This window comes from Penaeus japonicus, unplaced genomic scaffold (assembly GCF_977035675.1).
Source record: "Penaeus japonicus unplaced genomic scaffold, GWHDUDI00000001_assembly GWHDUDI00000008, whole genome shotgun sequence".
Lineage (NCBI taxonomy): Eukaryota > Metazoa > Arthropoda > Malacostraca > Decapoda > Penaeidae > Penaeus > Penaeus japonicus.
The window spans coordinates 35043745-35053744 of record NW_028234410.1 but is presented as its reverse complement, the minus strand read 5'-3'; the positions used below and the strand labels follow the sequence as shown (position 1 = coordinate 35053744).

At 35.4% G+C, this 10000-nt stretch overlaps 1 protein-coding gene across 1 annotated transcript in view; it reads right to left on the bottom strand.

Moving 5' to 3' along the window:
- Window positions 1-9555: 9555 nt before the first annotated feature.
- LOC122263617 (reactive oxygen species modulator 1) overlaps window positions 9556-10000 on the bottom strand; it is a 5982-nt gene continuing 5537 nt past the window's right edge. The window contains exon 3 of the mRNA XM_043032137.2: window positions 9556-10000. This exon is cut by the window's right edge and continues 479 nt beyond it. The gene's annotated coding sequence lies outside the window, so the exon portion shown is untranslated.

Genomic DNA, 10000 nt, shown 5'->3' with positions numbered 1-10000 from the left:
CGATTTCTTTGCGTAACATATAAGAGTCACTTAGGGAAAAATGCAGAGTTAGAAGTCAGACAACCTAACAAGATCGAAAAAATTCCGTTTTCTGAACCGAATAACCAATGGGTTGTTGGTGCCTAGTGCCAGCCAGGAGGGCCATACTGAAAGCACCATAGGTTTTGGGATTTGGCAGGACCAAGGGGTATGCCATAGCTCGACTTCCAGAGGTGTACACAATCCTTTGGTAGTTGCCATAGATCGTGAGCCGGATTGAGAATCACGGGGGTCGAACCTCATCTAAATTTATTATATGGTGCTGGTAGAGTTTTTTTATTTCATTAATTTTTTTGGCTGTCAGGGAAGTCAGTGACCTCATATGCTGGATACTTCGTTTCTGAGATGCAAGTGGATGGAAGAGCATTGCTCAAGTGGAGCACATCATCGAACGTTTTTTGTGGGATAACCTGTAATCCTTTCGCGCAGAGGGCGTCAAGAGCGGCAAACACTACATCAGCTTTAAATGACAAATGCTCTGCAGATTATATGTGAACAAGGGAATGCTTTGGTTAGTGGCGATCATGTTGCGCGCATCTTCTTGTGGTATAGGAGAAGGGAGTTAATGACAACATAATGGCAAGAAGAAGAAGAAGAAGAAGAAGAAGAAGAAGAAGAAGAAGAAGGAAGAAGGAAGAAGGAAGGAAGAAGGAAGAAGGAAGAAGGAAGAAGGAAGAAGGAAGAAGGAAGAAGGAAGAAAGAAGGAAGAAGAAATAAATATATATATATATATATATATATATATATATATATATATATATATATATATATATATATATATATATATTCACTGAACACTTTATGTCTGAATTGCTGTTCATGTGATATAACACTGCCGATGTTAAAGTATATATATTTCAATGATTGCAGAAACCAAGGGATGCTGAGCGGTGAAGGAGGAACACACATGTGAGGTCCTCTTCGTTCCTCATAGATTTCCCACGACATCATAAACCAAAATGCGAGCCGTTGAGAGTAAGGTCTAAATCCTTAACTTCGTTTTATGCCAATAAATATCTTAACAGATTCATCTGCACAACGGAGCGTCATTTCTGACGACACTCATTGCAATCAGAAAGTAAATGGTCAAGATATGACCATTAAAGTTCTTTCGAATTTTGTATATATTTTTTTTTTATAACAGGAAAAATACATTTTAAATGCACAGTTCTAGAGAACTTTAATCCGAAAACAAAACTGTTAACGGGAGCAGTAGCAAAATCACAGCACGACCACTTCTTTATGAGTAAAATGAGATCGCTCTCATCTTCATTGTGCAAAAATGAAAACCTGAGTATGGACAGGAAGAAACCTACTTTTTTATCTAAAATTCGCGTATTTCATTCCTGTCTTTGCTTATTGCACACCTTCTCACCTATGAAAATACGACTGGTCTCATTTTATTCAAAAAGACAGTGGTCAAGACATGTCCATTCTACTTTTTTAGTAAATTATTTAATAAAAAAAAACAAGATGTATAGCGAAAACCGATTTATTATTTTTTTCGAGAATTGGTTTATTTTAAGAGCTATAACAGGGCTACAATAAAGAAATCGAAAATCATGATCCGACCACTTCCCGCTAAATAAAATGAGATCAGTCCCATTTTTCATAAGTAAAAGATTACGACTTAGTAATTGCTCGAAGACACTCCATTATTTTCACATCGAAAAAAGAGATAAGACTTCACTAATTCTACATGAAAAAGTAGTATAAACCACTACACCCACGTGTTGCATATTGATGTATTTTCATTGGGAACTGATAAAAGACTGAACATAGTTAGCGAATGTGAAAATATAAAAGATTATGTTTTACTATGCAAATATCTCACTTCCTTCCCTCCCGCCCTTGGGTAATCTTTGATGCAGAGAGATGAAACTTACCATGTTTGCTCAGAAATACAGTGACAAGGGATGTCCACGGCACTCTTGATGTGGGGGAAATATGGCTCTAACACATATTTTTTGTTTTTTAATGCATGAGTTTTCAGATAACGCCATGAATACACGATCAAAATTGAAAAAAAATGTGGCATGGACATCCCGGTCATAAATATATTTTTGGGTGCCATATTACTGTTTCAAAAATTACGTTCTGATGAAGGGTATGGGTTAGATATATTTTTCACAATTTTTTTGTCGTATTTGTTTTCTTACCTTAACTCTAGTCCAACATCTATCAATCAGTTAGTTGTCTAAAATCTCTACGATTAATGAGGCGAAAATAGAGTAACAAGATGGGGTCCCAAATCTAAAAAAAAAAAAAAATCGAAAAAAACAGTCCCCTTAATTAGCAAAAGTATGGGATTACCAGGTTAGCTGAAAGGCTTGGCCCAAATATGATAAAAGCAGCAAGTCGGAAAGCACCGATGTACCTCAAAGCACGGAGTGGTGGCAAAAGGGACAGGTTGCAAAGTGTTCCAATTCTGCCAAGAGCATCATGAAGCCAGACCTTTTCTGTCGAGAAGGGGGCGGAAATTGAGGTTGTTCGGATCAGATCCAGAACTGACTTCAGTCCATGAACAGCACAGTGTCCTCCCCAAGAGTGGATCGGTTCCTTCTCATTTAAGAGAGAGACTTGATGTTCATGCTCACTATTGTAATCATAGTGTAGTGATTCTTTAACTACTGTATAGCATTGTCATTCCCCGAACAAATTCAACCTTGTGTCCAGTTTAGTTCCGTTAGCAAGGTAATGTCCGGCGTAGAGATAGAATGTCCATGTGCAGCGAACAAACTCAACTTGTGTAATTACGATTGCGTAGGCAACATCTTCCAAACAATAATTTTGTCTTCTAACGCAAGCAGTCAGTCTTTTTTTCAGAAATGTTCAAATCCATGATAGAAAAGAGATTTTACTTTATATGGAAATATATTCATGATAAACTTAATAATTGTTACCTTTCCATGGATGTATGAGTCGGCAGTCTGAATCTAAACGGGCATTCGGACAACCAGGCTGCTTTACATTCATCTGTCTTGGAGCCGTCGGTATATGTATGAAGAAAGGACTAAGTTTACTGAGGATTTCTCTGAACCGTTGTCTTATCTCCGCTTCCGGCACTGTGGCTTTGGTTGATGATAAACATGATAGAAGAAAATGTGGGGTTCCCACAGAGTAATATTTCAATAGATAAGGATGTCGATAGTAGAGAGATCTATATAGAGTTTTACAACGAAGTGGCGGAGTCGTGCGGAAAGGAACTTATGCCACGGAACTCCGGGCGCAAATGCCGAAGCAAAGCACTTCCTTTGGGGTGACTTGAGCCAGCCAGAGACCTAACACTACGGTCCTCCGGCCGCAGTGCCAAAGGAAAGCATTTTCTTTAGGGTGACTCGGTTCTCTGGCTATTCTCTATTGCATTAGGAAAGACTCTATTACCTTCCATATTGTGTCCAGAAATGCACTTAGATAATCAAGCGCTTCTTGACATATTTTCTTTAATTGGCCAATGTGTTCTCTCCAATTTAGTCTACTTCAAAAAGTAGACCAAGAAATCTAGCAGAATTTGTATAGGTATTGGGTGATTGTCTAGAATCAGCCTGATGTAAGGCTTCTACCCATGGGTAAAAAGACACACCAATACTCTTTCGTATGGGAAACTAAAAATCACAATGGTGGGCCCCAGTTATGAATCATACCCAGTGCCAATAGCATTTGATTTAATGAGAATCCTGCATTACTGCATAAAGCAGCCTATAGCGAGTATTTAAGATTCCGACGGGGAAATGGTAAAATGTCATTTATCGCACATGGAAATAATATTGCTGACAAAACACTTTCTTGTGGGACCCCGTTTTCCTAGATAAAAATGTTCGAAAAAGCGAGATTGTCAGAAAATCATGTGAAAATAAAGTTCCGTTACAAAGCAAGCCAAGTTTTCATGCAATCCAAAAGCATATATTTTTAGAGTAAGTCACATCACCATGCCATGTCGTCGGCTTTTTCTGTATCTAAATTTACTGAAAAAAATGCTTCTTCGCAAATTCCTCGTGAATATGGCTTTTGAGTTTTACCCAATGATCAACTAGTACATTTTGATCCGAGATCACCCTCTCCTTTCAATATAGGAATGATGTGGGAAAAGTGCCATGAACTTGGAAAAACTCGTCTTTTTCAAATATCATTGTACAATTCTAGCAACTTCATCATGTCATCATGATTAAGATGCATTATCTCATATCATCGGGTCCTGGGGACGTTCCTCTACAGGCTTCTAGGGCTTGAACAAGCTTAGATCTTAATTGTGATGAAGGTCAACTCCTATGGAAAAGTGTTTGGGTTGCAACTCAGCTGAGGTGTTTTCACCCGTAACACCAATCTATTACTTTATATATGAGTTATTCATTAAATAATTACCTTGAATATAATAACCTGCTTGACTTTAATAGTAATATTAGCTGCCGCCATCATATGAATTACTATATTTATAAAAGGTATAAAGGGGGTATTATAAGTTATATAACTATTTCTATTTATTTATTTCACTCTATTTTATAAGTCTCACATGGCAATGATTTGTCTTTTTTGCAAGTTCCCTTTTCCTTCGAAACACCCAATCTTTCTCTCTTGTTATGACCAGAAATTTGTTCTTTTTCTCATTGGTATATTCAGTTTTTACATCCAATCAAGGCGTTCCATACATGGAGACACACCCACATTTTAGAGCACCTCCCATAGAAAAGCGAACACATTATTTCTTCTTCTCGTCTTACGCCAGTGTTTTTTCTATGTTACGCTCATGAGCCGTGTAAATATTGATGACGGACGAATTGCGGTTGTCCCTCGCTCTTGACCTCTCTTTAACCCAGCATGACCTGCGGTGTGTGTCCTTCTACAATTATTGTATACACAGGACTAACATTTACTTTTTTCTCTTCAGGAGTTGTTTCAAAACAGCCACTTCAGGAGAGCGGGATGGAAGTTGTCTGATCTGCTTGTGTATGAGAAATGCCTGGATTGTGCATTAACGATGTCTCTAGGTGAACCAAAATGTTCCTTTGTATATGACATTTTTAATCTTATATCTTAATTGTAATCTGTCATATCCTGCGACAAAGTGTATAGGTTGCAACTCAGCCGTTTCTATGGTGGTCAGGAATGCGGGGTGTTAATTATCTGAGGTGCTTGTGTAAGAGAACTACGTAACCATGCTTAACGCTATCTGTCGAAGTCTTAGGAATGATTGCCATCGTTGCCTTTAAATATATTTCTGAACATTATTTACTCTATTATCAATGGTTCTCCAACAACTTAGAGCTTGCCGCTCTTTGCTCTTTTTACTTTAAATATAGGTGCTGAAGTCGTTTCTGTGGTATTGCATGGATACTGGATGCAATATGAAGATGATCGCTTCGCAACGAGACCAAATATAGGTCAATAAAGCTCAAAGTTATTGATGGATTTAACTACTTTCTCTCCTCTATCATTTACGACGCCGCCTTCACCCCTCTCGGTCTTTCCTACGGAAATGATAGTTCATTAGCAATAAGACCTTGTCAGAGACTTAGTCGTTTAAATGACTTTCTTGTAGGCCTATAACATCAGGATCATAGGACGAGACTAATAATCTGAGGGAATTTAATTCATGACTTTGACAGTTCCATTGTATAACAGTTAACGCATTAATTATGTTTCATGGAATGTAGATGTGCCTTGTCGACCGGTTCTCATTTTCTTAAAATGAGAGGGAGGTATGTTCCCTTCTTTCCCGTGGGCCTTTATCGGAATATTTTGGAGATAGTAATCTCTCCAAATCCAATCTCCTACTGATAGGGAAACGTCCAGTAGACGATGATTTATTCTTATCAAGAACAGAAGACTTGAAACCAGACGAAGTTCTCGCAGGAGATGGTGTGATCTGGATTGTGATTCAGCATCCTCCTCCTTATGATTCTTTTGCTAGGTTAATTAACCAATGTCCTATTTTTCATCTAATTATTTAATTTCATCCATCAATTACTCAATATTTTTTGACTGAGGAATTTCTTTATATTTTGCTGAAAGCTCATGATGGACATTACTTACATTGAGAGTATGGCTTAGCTCTGCGATAACTGACATCATAACATCTCGTGTATGCCACTGTCTCAGTCTCCTTCAGTCTGCTGCATTTACCAGAGCCTACCTAGTATTTTCATTGCATTTAGTGTGTTTTTTGGGGACCCAGCACATTTACCTCAAATAATTTTTATGTGTCTTCATCAATGCATCATGATGAGGTGTGTCCGAATTTTTTGGCACCTTGAACAGCGTGTTTTTTTTTTAATGTTCACTTGGGCAAATTCATATCCAATTTTGATCTTATCTGAAGTTTTACTTAAAACAACAAAATAATTAAAAAACACACACAAATCCAGTTTCTTATCCCCACATTCCAGTCGAGTTTGGCCATACAACTTTTTCCTTCATGTTCTCACGAAGTTCACTTTCTTCTATCGATTTCAAATCTCTTTGAAAGATTACTAGCCCCGGGAAGTTTTTACTCGTAGATCATGAATCTGCGTCAGTTTAAGCAACTCCTTATCCTCTCTTGAATTGTAATTTAACAATTTAACTGCTACCTCGTAATTTCCGGGCAAAATGAAAGCCGTCACCAAGGATATTTTTTGTTGCTTGAACGGTTCATATTCAGGGTGACTGATTTTCATTCACACAGTAAACATTCAGACTCCAAGCATTCTCAGGTGGGATGTCTATCAATGATCGCTAAGATCTGTTAATTGTTAAAGTTCTTTGAAAAGTCGGATTGATCTTGAGGAGGAAGGGTAGCTGGGGAGTCGATATGCTTGGATTTCGGACCAGGTTCGAACCTTGGGCCGAAGTCCAGTCAGGGGTGATTCTCAGAATATACAATGTGTGCAGCAGGTCACGGGCTGTGGAAGCTGAGATGTAATCGAGGCTTGTGATGCTGTATCAAAGGACTTTATAATAATAACGGCAGACTTCAGTGCTACCAACGTGGAGAAGAGATGAGGAAGGCGACCACACAGCTGATTCTTATTTCAGTGATCATGAACCAACACAGGTCAGAGATGGGTTTCTAAAGGAGAGAAGATGGTCTAGTGATGAACGTTCACTATGATGTCACCACCATTCTTTTGGATGCTTGACTGGCACCTGCGCCATAGTATAACCCTAAATGACAAGTAGACAAGGCCTACTGGCAAGCCTATCAGGATACATTGGCTCAGTAGTTCCGAAGCAATGAAGCTCCAGAGACTGACAATGCGGGAGTACTCGAGGCCAGTCTGGTCAGTTTCATATACCAGGCAGTCCTAGGAATCACAGGAATCTAGGAATCATCATGACTTATGGTACAACTATAATGAACATATTTGAACAGGAAAAAAAAAAAAAAAATCAGGAAGCGCGGAACCCGTAAATCCAGTTCTCCTGAGAGAGGTTATCAAGGATACAAAGGGATCTGCCAAGAGGAAAATTGGGTAGAATAATGTGAGAGATTTGCTTACTAGATTTATAGAAGCCACCTTGTACTACCTGCAGAAGTACACGCATAACCGTTTCTTCGGAAAGGAAACACATTATATATACATACATATATATATATATATATATATATATATATATATATAGAGAGAGAGAGAGAGAGAGAGAGAGAGAGAGAGAGAGAGAGAGAGAGAGAGAGATTGATAGATAGACATGTATATATATATATATATATATATATATATATATATATATATATATATATATACATATATGTGTGTGTGTGTGTATATGTATATATATAATATAATATATATATATATATATATATATATTATATATATTTATATATATGTATATATATATTATATATATATGTATATATAATATATATATTATATATATATATATATATATATATTTACATATATGTATATATATATGTATATATATATGTATATATAAATATTATATATATATATATATATATATATATATATATGTATATATATGTGTATATATATGTATATATAAATATATATATAACTATATATACACACACACACATATATATATATATATATATATATATATATATATATATATATATATATATATATATATGTATGTATGTATATATATTTATATATAACTGGTGTCCTTTTCTAAAGAAGTATTTATGCATGTATTTCTGATAATGATCATATATATATATATATATATATATATATATATATATATATATATATATATATATATATATATATATATATATGTGTGTGTGTGTGTGTGTGTGTGTGTGTGTGTATCTATTTATCTATAGCTGTATATCTATACACACACCCAAACACACATGTATACATATATGTATGATAATAGCATGAATAAGTCATAAAAAAATATAAAACCTTTTACTAAGCCATTTACACCAAGAGAAGTTCTCCAAAGTTAGTCCCAAGTATTACAGATTTTATTTGATCTCGTTTTGAAGGGGCATCATTTGTTTTCAGAGACCTGGAGCCTTAATTATTCAATTTTGCTCTAGTCTTGAAAGTTTTTATCATTTATTTTCAAATAAACCACTGGTATTTAGATCTGGGGATACTTTTTGTCTATTTGCTCATGTAGAAGCAGAAAAAATAGTAACTTTTGTAAGCTTATATACATTTCATACCCAAGGGGTAAACATATATACAAAAATGAGCATTTGGAATTATAAATCATTTCATATTTAGTTCATTGAAACATTGCAACATGTTGGTGCACTTTATTAGCCAAGGACACAGCACCCATCTCTGGTGTCTACTGTGGGAGGTGATAAATTACATTCAAAGTATCCAGTCCAGCCTTCATTAAATCTTGTCCACCTTAAAGGGGGGCATGTGGGTGTGATTTTTTATGAATATTTTCAACAAATGATAAAAATTATTTCTTCGCTCATCCTATCAACAGTACTGTAACCTATCAAAAGAGAACCTTTTTTCAGTGAAATTTAAATGTCAGTGTGATTTAAAGCCCCTTGTGGCGTGACGCCATCACTGGGCAGACAAGTAAAAATAATGTTTGACAAGAGGTTAACTCAAGAGGGACTTTTCTGGTTTAAAACACTACTTCATCTACACTTTTAATACAATTGTCTATTGCTTAGTATCATTTGAAGGAGAAATAAATGGGCTATTTTTTGTCCATTTTTTTTAGACATATGTGAGAGATATTTATGGATTTTTTTCCCCATGGCAATTGATTGAAAATTATAGGCTGCATTAACTTTTCAAATTTTTCAAATTTTTCAAAATAAATCACTTAGAAAAAGTTATGAACCAAACTTCATGAAACTCACATGATATCATAAGTGGACACATTCAAATAACATATCAAAACTTCAAGGCTATAACTTTTCAGAAAAAAAAACACTCATATGCTCCCACTTAAGTGAACAGTCTATCCAGGTTCAACAGAACCAGCATATATAAATATAAATATACTGAACACTACACAAAATTTTGTGAGCGCTATACTTCAAATACTTCAACTGCAAATGTTATATGTAAGGTCAATAAACTCTTTTCTATATACAAGAAAGTTTATTCGTAGTCCTATTTTACATATTCCAAATGGTAGTACCTATTATATATATATATAATCCAAAGAAACAATTCCTATTTACTGTTTTATTTACACTATGTCATGTGCCAGGCACTAACCAATGATGAAGGAAAACTTCCCCAAAATAGGATGATATTAAATCAGAACATAGCAACATCCACTATAACAATGTATGTTATTACCAAGTTTTACATCAATCTTACATAAAACCAAATAAGAACACAACATTCTTCACAGTAATCTCACAAATTGTTGACATGTTCATCATCAATTTCGCACAAAAATATCTAGGAATAATGAGACCCCGTTAAGAGCTATTACCTGTTTTTCTCCTTTAAGAACATACAAGGACTGTCTAAATATATGATAAACATATGACCAAGGAAAGTATAACAAAATACAT